General features: G+C 39.1%; 1 pseudogene; it reads right to left on the reverse strand.

Moving 5' to 3' along the window:
* Window positions 1–215: 215 nt before the first annotated feature.
* LOC109050371 overlaps window positions 216–14,252 on the reverse strand; it is a 38,936-nt pseudogene continuing 24,899 nt past the window's right edge.

Consider the following 14,252-nt stretch of genomic DNA (forward strand, 5'->3'; position numbering starts at 1 on the left):
AAAAAAAAAACCATGAAAGTAGTACTTTCTTTCTGTCTCTGACTGGCTGAAGATGTTTGGCCATCTGGCTTCAGCAGGGATGACAAACATTTGCTCATGAAGACTTTAGCTTTCACTCTGCGAGAGTTTTTTTTTTGAGTACTTCATAGCGCTTATCCATTGCAATCATCCCCCCACCTCTGTCCTTCAGTGGAAGTCCCTTTCATCCCAGTGCTTTTTTTCTAACCCCAATCTTTCTTTCTTTCTATCCTCTAACTGGTTCTCTCTAATTCTCTCCTCTAGCTCTGAGTCGCCTCATCTCTCATGCGTTCGTTCTGCCCTTCAGAAGAAACAGTGGAGACAGAGAAAGCAGAGGAGAGCCTAGAAAACATGGAAGGGGGGAAAGAAAAAGAAAGGAGGCAGAGCATGAGGTAAGAAAACCAAAGTGCTGGATATACTACAGAATATGATGAAGAATTTGGCATTCAAAAAGCAATTAAAGTTACATAAGTGTGCAGTACGTAATTATAGGGCACGTGTCAGTTTTGCAAATTCAAATAAATGGCAGGTTTAATGAAAGAAATGAGCTGTAATTCAACTGATTCAAATTATTTTTGTGGTTTTAAATGGAATATAAAAATTATGATATAATATACACTGCTAGTCAAAGGTTTGGTCCACTTGATCACTCATGACTTTTTTAATCTAAAGGCTTTTGCATACGTTTACATTTCTAAAATTAAACTTTAGTTTTTAGTGCACATAAAAACAAGGAGACAATTAAAACCTTCAGTAGTGTCATGAAATTGGTTTGGATTTGAATTATTTCTTAGTTTTAATACTTTACTATAACTCTAAATTGTGGAAAAGGTTAATAATAAGGAATGAATAGATATTTTCCAAATCTCTTACTGGCAGTGCAAAATAAAATCTGTAAACATGAAGGTCGCAGTCTAGAGAGGAAATTGGTTTTGTGATCAAATGAAATCTTCCTTACTTAACTTCTTTTAATAAACATCATCTAAAGCATACAAACATCAAGGGCAGAATGTTTATTTATTGTTGAGTAAAGCTGCAGGCAGAATTATCCATGCAGAGCTAAATTTTTTATGAAATGGTGGACCATTTTTAGGAAAACTAATATAAAGGGCTTCTTTTTGGTTTTTAAAAAAACAATACCCCCCCCCCCCCCAACACAAACACTGCTTTCTGATGTTCTTTTTGCTTGTTCATCTAAATCTACCTTTTCTTATCTTTCTATCTCACCTGTCTGTAAGTCTCTTAAGCGCGCGCGCTCAATGTTCATGCGATGTCCGACCCGACTCACGCCCAGATCCAGGAAGTCCTCTTTTGTCAGAGACGGCAAGTGAGAGCCATCAATCTCATTGTCGAGGAAACGCTCCCGGTGCTCTGCCAGATTCAGGTAAGTCAGCCAATCAGCAACATCATATTTGCTCCAGTAGGACAGGGGCTTAGATACAAAAGGCTGATTGGGAGGAGGAGGAGTTAAGGGCGGGTAACCCATACAAGATGGGGAGGAGCCTCCAGACAGGAAGTTGGTAGGAGAGAGAGAGCTGGAGACCAGCACGGGGTTAGGAGGAGCCACAGGTGATGGGAGCGGAAAGAGAGGAGAAGTTTGCGGGAAAAAATGCTCTGAATATTGATGGGCGACTCCCAACGGGGGGGTTAATGGAGGCTGTATTTCGTATGGAGAGCCATAGAGTGGCGCAGATGGAAAGAGAGGGAGTGAGGATGGACGCGGAGGTCCATGATGGGGTGGGTGGTCCGAGCCGGAGATGAGGGGACTGGGAGCTCGACGACGATGGGTGTACGAATGAGATTCGGAACGGCGTAGCTCTGGTCCGGAGAACTGAAACTCAGAAGCTTTACCACGATACTTAGAGCGATGCTGTTGGAGACAAGGGATAGGGGGAATAGGATGGAGAAAGTGGCGGATAAGAGACAGAGGAAGGAGACAGAGGTGTGTGAGAGAGAGATATAGGGGAAATGGGTGGATGAGGTAACGATGGAGGAGAGAGGGGTGCATGAGCCAGGGAAAGAGGAGAGAGGGGGGCATGGGGCAGCGACGGAGGGGACAAAATCCCATGAGGAAAAGAAATCGGAGAATTAGATGGTGTCCAGTCTTTGAGAGGAGGTGGCGCTGGGGTTGGAGTTAAAGCTGGGGTTAGAGACGCTACAGGAAGAGGAGACGAAGGTACGGGGTTTAGGGTTCAGAGCCACAGAGGGGCAGTTAGATGTTAAAGAGTTAAGGGGAAGGTTTGGAGAGAAGGAGCGCTGGAGAGACGGCACAGAAACAGGGAGGAGAGGCACACAGCTGGAGGAATCACTTGGAAACCTGTGAAGAGTAAATGAAAGTGTGTAAAGCAGAAAACTAACAGTACTGCCCATTTAAATCAGAAAAAATGGCAAAAAAAACTAGAAAGAGAGGTGTTTGCCAGTGAAAACATTTGCCACAACAATGCTGAGGGTGTTGTGGGTGTTTGCCAGGGATTGCTATGTGGTTGCTGAAGAATATTTAAGAGGTTAAGCTTGTTGGGTTGCTATGATTTGAGGTACCATGCATGTACTGTATATACACACACTACTATGCAAAAGTCTCAGGCGACTTTTGTTTTACCAACAAAAAATGGATTTAAACCATTTATTTTTATCTTTTGCTGTAGTGTGTCAGTAGGAAATATCAGTTTAAATTTCCAAACATTCCTTTTGCCATTAATTGTAATCATCCAGTGAGATTTCTGTCTGACAACAGCCAGTGCTTCACACAGAAATCTGATCTGATCATCATCCAGTCTGTCTGGAATGACATGAAAAAACAGAACAAACTGAGACAGACTAAATCCAGAAGAATTGTGGAGAACAACGTCTCCAAGATGTTTCAAGAAACTTTCCTGCAAAGCTACAGTACTGTGATTTTTTTTAAATGCTGTGAAGTGAGGATGCTTTCAAAAATAATGTCATAAATAGATTATTCATCAATAAACTTCTGCTAAACTAATCAAATCTACATTTGGTTTGACCATCCTTTTTTCGTTTAACAGCTTTGTACTAGGTACACTTGAAAATAGTTTTACAGGTAGGTTTCTTGAAACATCTTGGAGACATTTCCGCAGTTTTACTGGATTTAGTCTGTCTCAGTTTGTTCTGTTTCTTCATGTCATTCCAGACAGACTGGATGATGGTGAGATCAGATCTCTGTGTGGAGCATTGGCTGCTGTCAGACTCCCAGACTCCATTTGAGATACAGTTGGAGGGAAAAAGATATATAGTTTAAAATATAACTGTACATTAGACCACATAAAGAATGCAGAAATCTATTAATTTCTTAAAGGGTTCGCAAACTTTTTCTTCAGTAAGAACATGAGTGTCTTTTTGATTTCACAAGACGTCTCACCTATGATTTTGATGGTGGTGCCTGACCCTGCCAGCCACCAAGCTGTTGTAGTTTACTGCTGAGTTCATTTATAATGCTGGCCTTAACATTGGAGAGAGGAGAGTTCAGACGACGATCCATAAATGCCGGCATCTTCACTGCAGCATCACCTCCCTCTTCCCTGTTCTGCTCTTCTCCTCTTCCCTTGACCTGTACATGTTGGGAGCGGTGCTAGCCTGCCGCTGTAGAGGAGGTCCAGTTCGTCCATTTTCTGTGTGAGTGTGATATTTTGACATATTCTGAGTGTGCGTTTTTGCAAGTGGCGGGTTTGGAGGTTTGGATTTATGCATGTGCGGTTTGTGTGTTTTTTGAGCAAATTTATCAGGGTGAGAAAGAGACGAATCCAGGGACACTCTTCGGTCTCCTTTGAATCCATCCCCTACTATCCCACTCTCCATGCTTTCTCCTCGTCTTCCTCCCCTCTCCTTCTCTCTGCCTCCTTCTTGTTCTATTCTTTCTCCAAAGTTTTCCATGTGGTGATCACTGCTGCTATGACTATCCAGTTCCTCAATCCCAGAATCAACCACAGCCTCCCGACCAATCACGGCCCTTAATTCCCGGAGGAAGTCGGTCAACTGCGATAACTGATGTATTTTCCGAAGGCATTGTTGTGGTGACAGTCATTATAGCCGCAGTTGAAGCCACAGTGGAATATGACATAGAAATTTTAGCATGGCCTTGCTGTGGGTAGAAAAGTGGGAGAGGCCGATGCAACGACATAGGGTCAGATGAGGTGGTTGGGGCAGAAGGGGAACTCGATGAAGGGAATATTTGAGGAGAAGGAAGGGACGGGGAGAGAGCTGACTGGGTCAGATTGGCCACCTCACTGTCATAAGATGTAAGACTAGAAGTGGCAGAGTCTCCCGCTTGTGGCGAGGGTAAAGGTTGGGGTTGGCTGGTGTTTGGGTGCTGGGAATAGCTAGAGGGTTGCGACTGGGGGCGGGTTTGCAGGAGGTATTTTGGGACACAGCTGTGGAGGGGGGATTAGAGAGAGATGATGGTGGGAAAAGAAATGGATGCACCACAGCAGAAGGATGGATGGGTGTCTGCTGTGAGTCAGCTTGTGTGTTGTCTGGTAGGGACATGGCGTCTTGCAGGGGTTTGGACAGCATTTGCAGAGACTGTTGCTCCTTGGGTGGCTGAGATCCTGACTGCTCCTCCTGTTGTTGATGTTGTTGATTATATTCTGTTGTTCCATGGGTGTCTATTTCTATTCCGTTTGCAAACTGTATAGGGGGAGGTAGGGGCTCTGCAAACACAAACTCGTCATCCACATCCATAGATGGAGCAGGAGGTGGAAGCACCATCACATCGCCACCCTCTCCAACCCCTAGATTTTGCCCTCTCTTTGCATCCTTCTCCTTTTCCATCCCAGTCTCTCCCATTTTCTGTCCTCCTCTATCATCCTGGGAATTACCAGTGGGATTTTTGTCAGCCGTGCCGAGTTCATTCTCCTTGCCTATAAAGGAAGGCCTGCGGGGAGGAGGCTTGGGCGGTATCCTCTTGTGCCCTTCCCTTTCTCTGTCCCGCATGTAAGTTTGGTACTGATTGACTCTGTTGTCTCTGTCCTGAAGGTGAGACTGGTACTGACTGGCTTGATTATCTGTAAACCGCACCTTTGGTGCCCCTCTTTCCTCTCGATCAACAATATTCTGTTCACTCCATTCCAAGCTCCCTGTCCCACCACCACTTAATCGAAGCATCCGAGGGGACTGGGGGCGACTTTGTGGGACTGGCCCACTTGTTGTTGGAGAGGCACCACTAAGGTATAGAGAGGTGTGTGATTGGTAGATGTAGAAGGGAGGAACAGGTTTTTGGTTTGGAGAGGAGACGGCAGAAGGAAACGCTCCAGTGCTAGACAGCAGCTGCCGACCGAAGTGGCGTTCCCTCTCTACGCGTTCTCCCGGTCGTCTTTCAGCGCTCGCTCACGAGCCGCCAGTGCCAGTCCAAGTGGGCTTGTTGGGTCTAGAACCTTCCCTGTCAATTGGGTGGATGAAAGTAGTGGCTTGATGAGGTGTAGCTGATGCATACTGTGGCAACCCAAACGCAGGTGGCATGCTTAAGGCATCACCAGAGATCAATCCCTCATCGATAGACTTAGAAGAGCGCAATCGAGGCGGAGGTGTTGGCCTCCAATGAAGTCTGAGCAGACTCCTGTTCATCCAACATGTCCTCCTCAGAGGAGTAATAGAGGGAGGTGCTTCTCCGACGGGAGTCACGAACGGAAACGTTCGCGTTCCCGCTGTGCTGTGCTCTTGCCCAGTGTTTCCAGCTTTGAGGGGATACTTGGTTGTTGTGGTGGGGGGGTAGTTGGTGTTATTGGTTTTTTTTGATTTTTTTCTTTCTTCTTGTTCTTTATTCTCAGGAGAGACGGTTCTGTTTCTTCACTGCTCGCCCGGCTGCTGTGCCCAGAGCTGCTGGTAGATGGCGCTTTCACAATAATCGTTGGGATCGAAATGGAACTTTGGATTTTTTTCCAACTTTTCTCGGCCGGTCTCCTCCACTTTGCGCTGCTTCACCAACAGCCCCTTCCCACCTTGCCGACCTGCAATCTTGGTGACCGCTGGCGCTTTGTTCCGCTGTGCGGTTGGCTGTTTGGGGCCCACATCAGAGGGAGGTGTGGCATTGCTATAGCCCCGCCTCAGGCCGCCCATTTTTGCTCCTCCCATCTTGCTGGTATCAGTTTCAGCCTGTCAAACACAATATTTCAAAGTCTTAAAGGTATAGTTCAACCAAAAAATGAAAATTCATTCATGATTTACTCACCCTTGTGTTGTTCTAGTGCTGTATGCCCTTCTTTTTTGTGGACTACAAAAGGGGATTTTTTTTTAAAAAAATGTCCCATGTGCTTGTCCATATAATACTAGGCCATCAACATGACGCTTTCAAAATAAGGTGCAAAAATATCACCGAATGGTCCCATATGGTGCATGCTGTATATTCAAAAAATATACGGCAAAAAAACAAACTGAAATGTACTATATTATTTAATAAATAGCCTGACCTAGGCCGTTAGTCTCTGTGCATGAATCTGTGCTTCTTGAGACTCTATTAGTGAAGCAGTTCACTCCGACTCACCTGGGAGAAGCCCACAAGTAGTCAAAAATCAAGATAAATAAAAACACGTCATTAAATACAATCCATGTACCTTCTTCTCTGAGGTAACTGTATCTGTTGTCTTTGTTGCAACAAGTTATCACAGTCATCTGTCAATCGTCATTTTGACTGTCATGACAAACAGATTTCCAGTTTGGAGACATTCTATTTAGTAAAGAAAGTACATAGATATTATTTTGAGGGTATTTTTATTTTTATTAACACATTTTTATTAACCCTGATTTTTCATAACATGTGCTTTTTCTGGGCAAGTCAGAGTGAACTACTGCGCTAATAGAGTCTCATCAACGGTCAAGGTCAGGATATTCATTAAATAATGTTAAATTTCAGTTTGATTTCCACTAAACCTTATCGTGCTGTATAACCCCCGAATACTTGGAATATATGGCACGTTTCCACATGGGATCCATTCTGTGATTACTTTTGTATCTTTTTTTAAAAAGTTTGATGCTGAGCGCTATCTACTAGCTGACATTATATTCTTCAAAAAAAAAAATTCTTTTGTGTGGTCCCAAAAAAGGAACAACACAGGGTGAGTAAATCATGACTTAATTTTCATTTTTGGGTGAACTATTCCTTTAATACTTTTATTGTGTCTGTATATGTTCAGGAACAGACAAGAAAGAATATGAGCAATGTCACTTCTTGAAGTATTTGACCAGCACTATCAAGCTCTTACCCTGCGGTTGGGGACTCTGTGCTGTGTCTGGCTATGAGGCAGGTGGTGCGATGGAGGCAGAGGAGGGACAGCATAAAAATGTGTTGGTGCCGCTCTCCTGTCTGTGTGGCCGCCAGCAGACAGGGGCGGCTCAGGCGCTGAGGTTTCGGGTGGAGGGGGGATGTCCTCTGGTCCAGGCACAGAAAGACTACGAGACAGCTTCATAGTAGGAGGATGGAGCTGTACCCTCTCGTCCTCGGTCACTCCTTTGGACAGGAGAACACAGTTACATAAACTGCACCTAGAATTACAGTGGACTGGACTGAAAAGAGATGGATTCAACACTTGTTGCATTTAAACTCACCCATGGATTTCTGACGCATCATCATAGCACGTTGAGTTGAATGGCCTGATGAAAACTGGGCTTGGTTATAACCATACCCAGACCCTGATGACATCACGCCAACACCTGATTGTTCAAGAGTTTGCTGTAAAAAAGGGAAAAGACTGATGGGATGGAATATTTAGCACATTATATATAGCTCTACATCAGACAATCTTACAATTCTATTTCCACACAATAACTGCTTGTAAATGTACTTTTTCAGCACCTGCAGCACAGAAGTGGTGTCACTCTCACACTTATTACCAGGTGAAAAGCCTTACTAACATGACTTTGCAACAGCTAAGATCAGGCTAGCAAATGCAATTGGACATAAGAAGCATCAAATTACAAAGAACCCTTTTATTCCACCAAAACAGCTTCTTCAAAGCTGTGTATATAACTCTTTTCAAGCATTTTTGTAGCTACATTTTTTTTATAACAGTGGCTTTTGATGTCACATGCTATTGTGCACACATCTACAGTATACAGCTGAGCGAGCTGATGCAATAATCAAACAAGCTCTCCTCTCTCATGTGTGAAAATGAATTTTTTTTTGTTCTGAACATTGCACCGATTCAAGTCCCCATGCTGCATTTTTTATATTTTTTTACGCTGAAATATTTAGCTACATGCTGCTGTTCATGCTGTTGTTTTTTTAAGATGCTTGTTAAAGTTTATGCTGATGATAAATGACAAAAAAACATCATACTGACTGTAGTTTAAACTTGATTTCAAAAGTAGCTTCCTCGACACTGTTGAAACGCTATGTTAATCAGAACAGAGAAAATGAAACAGAGATGTTACCTCATTAGCGTTAAAGCCCTTGTTTCGTTCCTTCTTGCCCCCGTGACCTCTGTGACCCTGAGAGTCTGATGTGCTAATTGTCTGCTGAGCAGCGGCTAGAATCTCGTCCAACTTGTCTGGAGAATGATAAGAGAAAACGAACATGCAATAAATCATGAAAACCTATTTTTGCCTTTAGTCTTTTTATTAAGACTGGAGGTGAAACCATGTGCACATAAATAATTTACATTAAATGTGAGATACAAACGGGTGTATATAGACACAAATGTATAGCAGGAGATGAAAAATAATAAATGCAAAGGGAAGGGTTTCTTACTAAGGGCCATTTTGATAGACATCTTCTTCTTCTTTTCTGGCGCTTGAGAGCTCTCTGTGTGATCTGGAGCATAGAGAAAAACACATGCAAAAAATGAACACACAGATACACAGACAGCTTCACATGTATCTGACCATAATGATCCTGTTAAAAGCTTATAAGGAACAAACACACATGCCAGAGAAACATTTAGGATTTCATCAATTGCTCTTAAATGCCTCTCATCTGATAATCATACTATCTAGAGGGTCCAGTCATAATACTCATTTCATCACCTGTATACATTTTAAAATCTGACATTCACATACTCATAAATGCAAAATTCAAGTCACCTGGTTTCTTTTTCCATGGTGAGGCAGCTGTAAAAGGAAGTGAGTAACATTAAATATGCAACGGTTTTATAAGTGCATGTTTAACTGGACACTATGGTGACAATGTAATAGTTCATATTTAGTTTAGTTTTTTTAATCATTATTTTAAAATTATTCCCTTGCACAGAATCAACACTGTCAATACCCAGCAAGGATTTTTCACAAGTTTGCAGTCTACTTTCAGTTGTCATGGTAACAAATTAAGACAAAAACTGACAGCCAAATAAAAACATTAGAACATGTTTTCACCGTCGTTGACAAGAAACACATTTCATAACTAATACGTGTAAACCACATACAGATGCTTATTATTTAAAATCTAGACTGATGCTGACTGATAAACTAATGAAGGACATTAATAACCTTGTAACATTTTATATTGAGAAGACAGATTATCCAACTAAAAGAATGCATTAAACTCTACACAATATTTTTATAGGATTAAACAGTTAATTTCATAAAACCTGTCACAAAAGATACATTTCACTCCTAAAACAGAAGAAACAAGATCATTTCATCAGATCAAATCATTTTGTCCTGTTTAGGCTCTTTTTTAATTTTTGTTTTTGTATTATAACATTTTTTATGACCAAAAAACAAACACATTTTATAGTAGTATTTATTTATTGTGGTTGTGAAATACAAATACTGTAAAAAAAAAAAAAAGAAAAAAAGACAGAAAGAAAAAGGAACTGTATTATATTAGAAACTAAAACATCCAACAAATGTGCTCAATTCCCATAAAATGCCAATAAATTTAATAAATAAACACACACACATATACAGTATATATAATATATATAATTTATCCTGGGCCGGGTTTCCCGATAACGATTGATCTTAGAGCTTAAGAGCGTTTTCTAAAAATCATTTTACGATTGTTCATCATTGTTTCACGTGCGTTTCCCAAAAATACACTTAAGCAATTGCACGTAGCTGTGTTTTAAGTGCTACTTAGGAATCGATATCTGTTTGTCAAGTGCTGAAATGTTACCTATTAGAATGGCTCATAATTAGAACATGCTCATTTATTGAAATGTTAACCTAATGCTGTGTTCCAGACAACTCGGATATTATATTATATTATATTATATTATATTATATTATATTATAGCCTTTTATTATATTTTATTATAAGACAACTCGGATATTATATATTATAGTTATATTATATTATATTATATTATTATAATTTACATAATAATATGTAATATGCTTTATGTATATATATATATATATATATATATATATATAATAGATATACTATATATTATATATATATATATATATATATATATATAATATATCGTGCACGTCCAGCGAGGTCATTGGAGATTTGTAATAAAGTGTACAATAAAAAGTCAATCAAATCTTTAGCCCTATATTATATACTGAATAAGTTTAAAGGTGCAATCTTTACGATTGTATCTGCAGGTGACCGCCAAAATCAGTCTTCTTACGATGCACTTAGGGCTTTACAATTACTCCAGAGCAATCGTAGATCTACAAATGATTTTCCAGTGCTACTGATTAAGTTACGATGCTTTTGGGAAACAGGGACACCGTAATATTAAGATCAGTCGTATGATTGTTTTTACGAAGTTCTTAGGCTTACGAAGCTTTTGGAAAACGCAGCCCTGGATAGTTTTAGTCAGATCTTCATTCTAAAATAATATACTAGAATTATACTATTATTATTATAATTTACATTCCTTATATAAAAAAAACCTATATATAAATAATATATGACACCAGCCTTTTTCCACTGTGTGACAAAAAGAAAAAAAAGACAAACAAGCAAATTATGTTCCCCCCCACAATGACAACTGAATGCACAATATCAGAGTTTTACATTAGGTGCGTATTATGTGTATATTATGTGTTTGTAAGACTGTACCATCTCCTCCAGTTCTGAACGTCATGGATTTGGAGCGCAGAGCTATAGCCGGTACGGGGTCAGTCGTTTGCTCTGCTGGGGAAACTAAAGGGAGAGAGAGCTCTTGTTAAATCAAATCGCAAAACTGCCCTGTAATGCCATTCATTCATACTCCCGAAAGACAAAAATCCAGACAGTGAGACAAAAACCGCTCGACTGACCTTTCTTCTTAGGCATTCCTCCATCTCTCAGGATTTCGTGCTACCATGACGCCTTCACCATCGGAGACCTGTTCCGAGGCCCTGGCTGAATCATGTTCACCACCTGTCCTGTGACCCACCTCTACTACATTGATTCAATTCACCTGTTAAAATACAGCCATCAATTAGAAACTTAAGATACATTGTTAATACATATAACTGTTCAAAAGTTTGGACACAGTATACTCGTTTTTTAAAAGAAAGGATGGTTTTTTAAAAGAAGGATTGTTTACATTGATCACAAAGTGACAGAAAAGACATTTTTTACAATGTTTTCAAAGTGCTAGGTGGATTCAGTGTATTTCAAACAAATGCTGTTCTTTTGAACTTTCTGTTCATTTCAAAGAAGTCTAATCAAAGGTATCACACATATTGTGTCAACAACACATATATAAGATTTATAGCAGCACATCTGTTCCCTCAACATTGATTAAGAATCGCAGAAATGTTTCTCGAGCAGCAAATCAGCATATTAGAATGATTTCTGAAGATCATGTGACACTGAACACTGGGAGTAATTGATGCTGAAAATTCTGCTTTTGATCACCTGCATGAATTATATTTTACAAGAGATTCACATAGACACACAACTATTTTGAAACAGTAATAATATTTCACAATTTTTAATGGTTTAACTGTATAATTGTTTCATCATAATAAAATGCATCCTTGGTGAGTCAAAATCGGGACGTTAAAAGCTTTAAAACCTTAAAATTTAAAAAATCTTACACACCTTACCTTTGAAAGTATTATATTCTACCTTTTCTATTTCTACTGAAGTGACTTTCAGAAAGATCTAATGAAGATCTTAAATAACAATGATATAAGAGAAGAAATTTGATTTTTGCACCCCCCCCCCCCCCCAGTTTTTAAAGAAAGAGAGAGAAAAACACAAGTGGGTGTGCTTAAGCATTCTCATCAGACTTGATTCAAAATGTTTCAAACATTGATTTCACAAACTTAAATCTAACCAGCCAGGGAACTATGTTTGGTAAGGGTATAGATCTGTCTGTTGCTAGGGTGTTGCGGGTCTGGAGATGCATCAATAAAAATATATTTTGCAATACACAACAGTCAAGGATAGGCGACAAACAGGCAGCAAAAGACCACGTCATCTTCTCTTCCCGAATCAACTTAAAGTACGTAAAACAAGTATCTCCTTGAGGGTTATCACCTCCGTGAAGGTGTTACGATTTGTTCAACACCTCACAGACTGGAGACCATTACTGCTAAACGAGTTTTGGCTTTTCCTCGATGCAGCATTCGGCTCTGCTTATAATTTCAATGGGCTCCCATCTATTAAAAACTCATTTTAATGGGTCATTAAAAGTGTCTAAAACATGGTTGCATCAAAGGAGGTGATGACAGGGCTAACCTCGATCAGGAAGTCCCCCATCCGCAGGCCGGACCTCCACGCGACGCCCCCCTCGTCGACAGACTCGAGGTACTGCAGAGCAGGGAAGGCTGGATTGGGCTGAACTCCTCAACAGGGAGTCTGGGCTGGAGATCACAGATCCACCAATCACAGACGTGAATCAGTCTATGTCATGCCTGACGTCTCGGTTATCACACCAGTGATGTTACATCCACTCACCTTTGGCCCCTCGGAGTACAAAACGAAAGCAGTAATTGTCTTTTTTCTGCAGAAGTACAGTTTTCTCTTTTATGATGTAGTCACTGTCAGAGAGAAAAGAGAGGAGCTCATGTGAAAGACTCGAAGATGCACACAAGTTCCTCTGATGGGATCAAGTTTGGATCAGAGATAATGTAGCTCACTGAAAACACCGAATTAAACCACAGATCTCATCACTAACATAAAAACTTATCGTTTCATTTTCAAGTTAGTTGCCCAAGGCAACATTTCTCATATTTCATTCAGTTTATACATGATGTAAAATATATAGGACATGATTATTGAAAGATACTTACTATTAATTACCTAATTATTTCTAAATTATTATCTTCTATTATCAATACTATGAAGAAAAAATAAAATAATAAATAAACCAACTAAAATAAAATAATAAAAATCCCAGTTACTACACAAACAACAAAAATCTGGATCTGCAAAATCTTTAAGCTTATTTTATCAACCTAAATTCACAATTAAGAAATTACTTGTCATTTGAGAATATCACCCTGAATCAGGGTTATTATTGTTAATTAAATCTAAAATCATAAATGATCTATCTTATAACCAATGGAAAGAAAAGTAAACTATATACAAAAAAAATTAATAATATAACATATATATAGATATATAATATATATTTAAAGTCTCTATATATATAGATAATATTTCATTCAGTTATTTGGCAAGGAAACACTAGTGTAAATGTCATTACTAAATCACCTAAAAGTACTTAAATCGAAAAAAAAAAATACAAACCATACAGACGTATATAAAAATAAAAAATAAAAGGGACAACCTCAACAAGAAAGAAAATGACTATATACTTTAAAAATTACAACCAAATATAAAAAAAAAAAAGAATAAATAAAAATATTAAATTATATATATTGATATATATATATATATATATCTATAGCTATATATACATATATATATACGTATATATGTATATATACGTATTATATATTAATATAATATATATATATATAATATATAGATATAGATATATGATATATATATACTGTATATATTATAATATATATATATATATATATTATATATATATATATATATAGTTAAACTACAACCATAAGAAGTTGGATAAAAGAACATTGCACTAAATCCACTGGAAAATCTAGCTATTTTTGAATAATTTTTTTGCTGATTTTGGCCGGTAATCCAGTTGATTACCTTGGACCAATCAGAAATGAGCTTCCATGTTCCAACACACAGCCTCTAGCTGAAGCACAAAACAGAAATGATTCTGAAAAATGTCATATACAGTATGTTGGGTTTACAGTAGCAATTTGCCAATTAATTATGGTATTTTTGGCGGACACTATGGTTACCATGGTGAGCGTATGGGAGTTTGCAGACGAGTACAGTTCTAGTTCAGTGC

Source organism: Cyprinus carpio, chromosome B24 (genome assembly GCF_018340385.1).
Source record: "Cyprinus carpio isolate SPL01 chromosome B24, ASM1834038v1, whole genome shotgun sequence".
Taxonomy (NCBI): domain Eukaryota; kingdom Metazoa; phylum Chordata; class Actinopteri; order Cypriniformes; family Cyprinidae; genus Cyprinus; species Cyprinus carpio.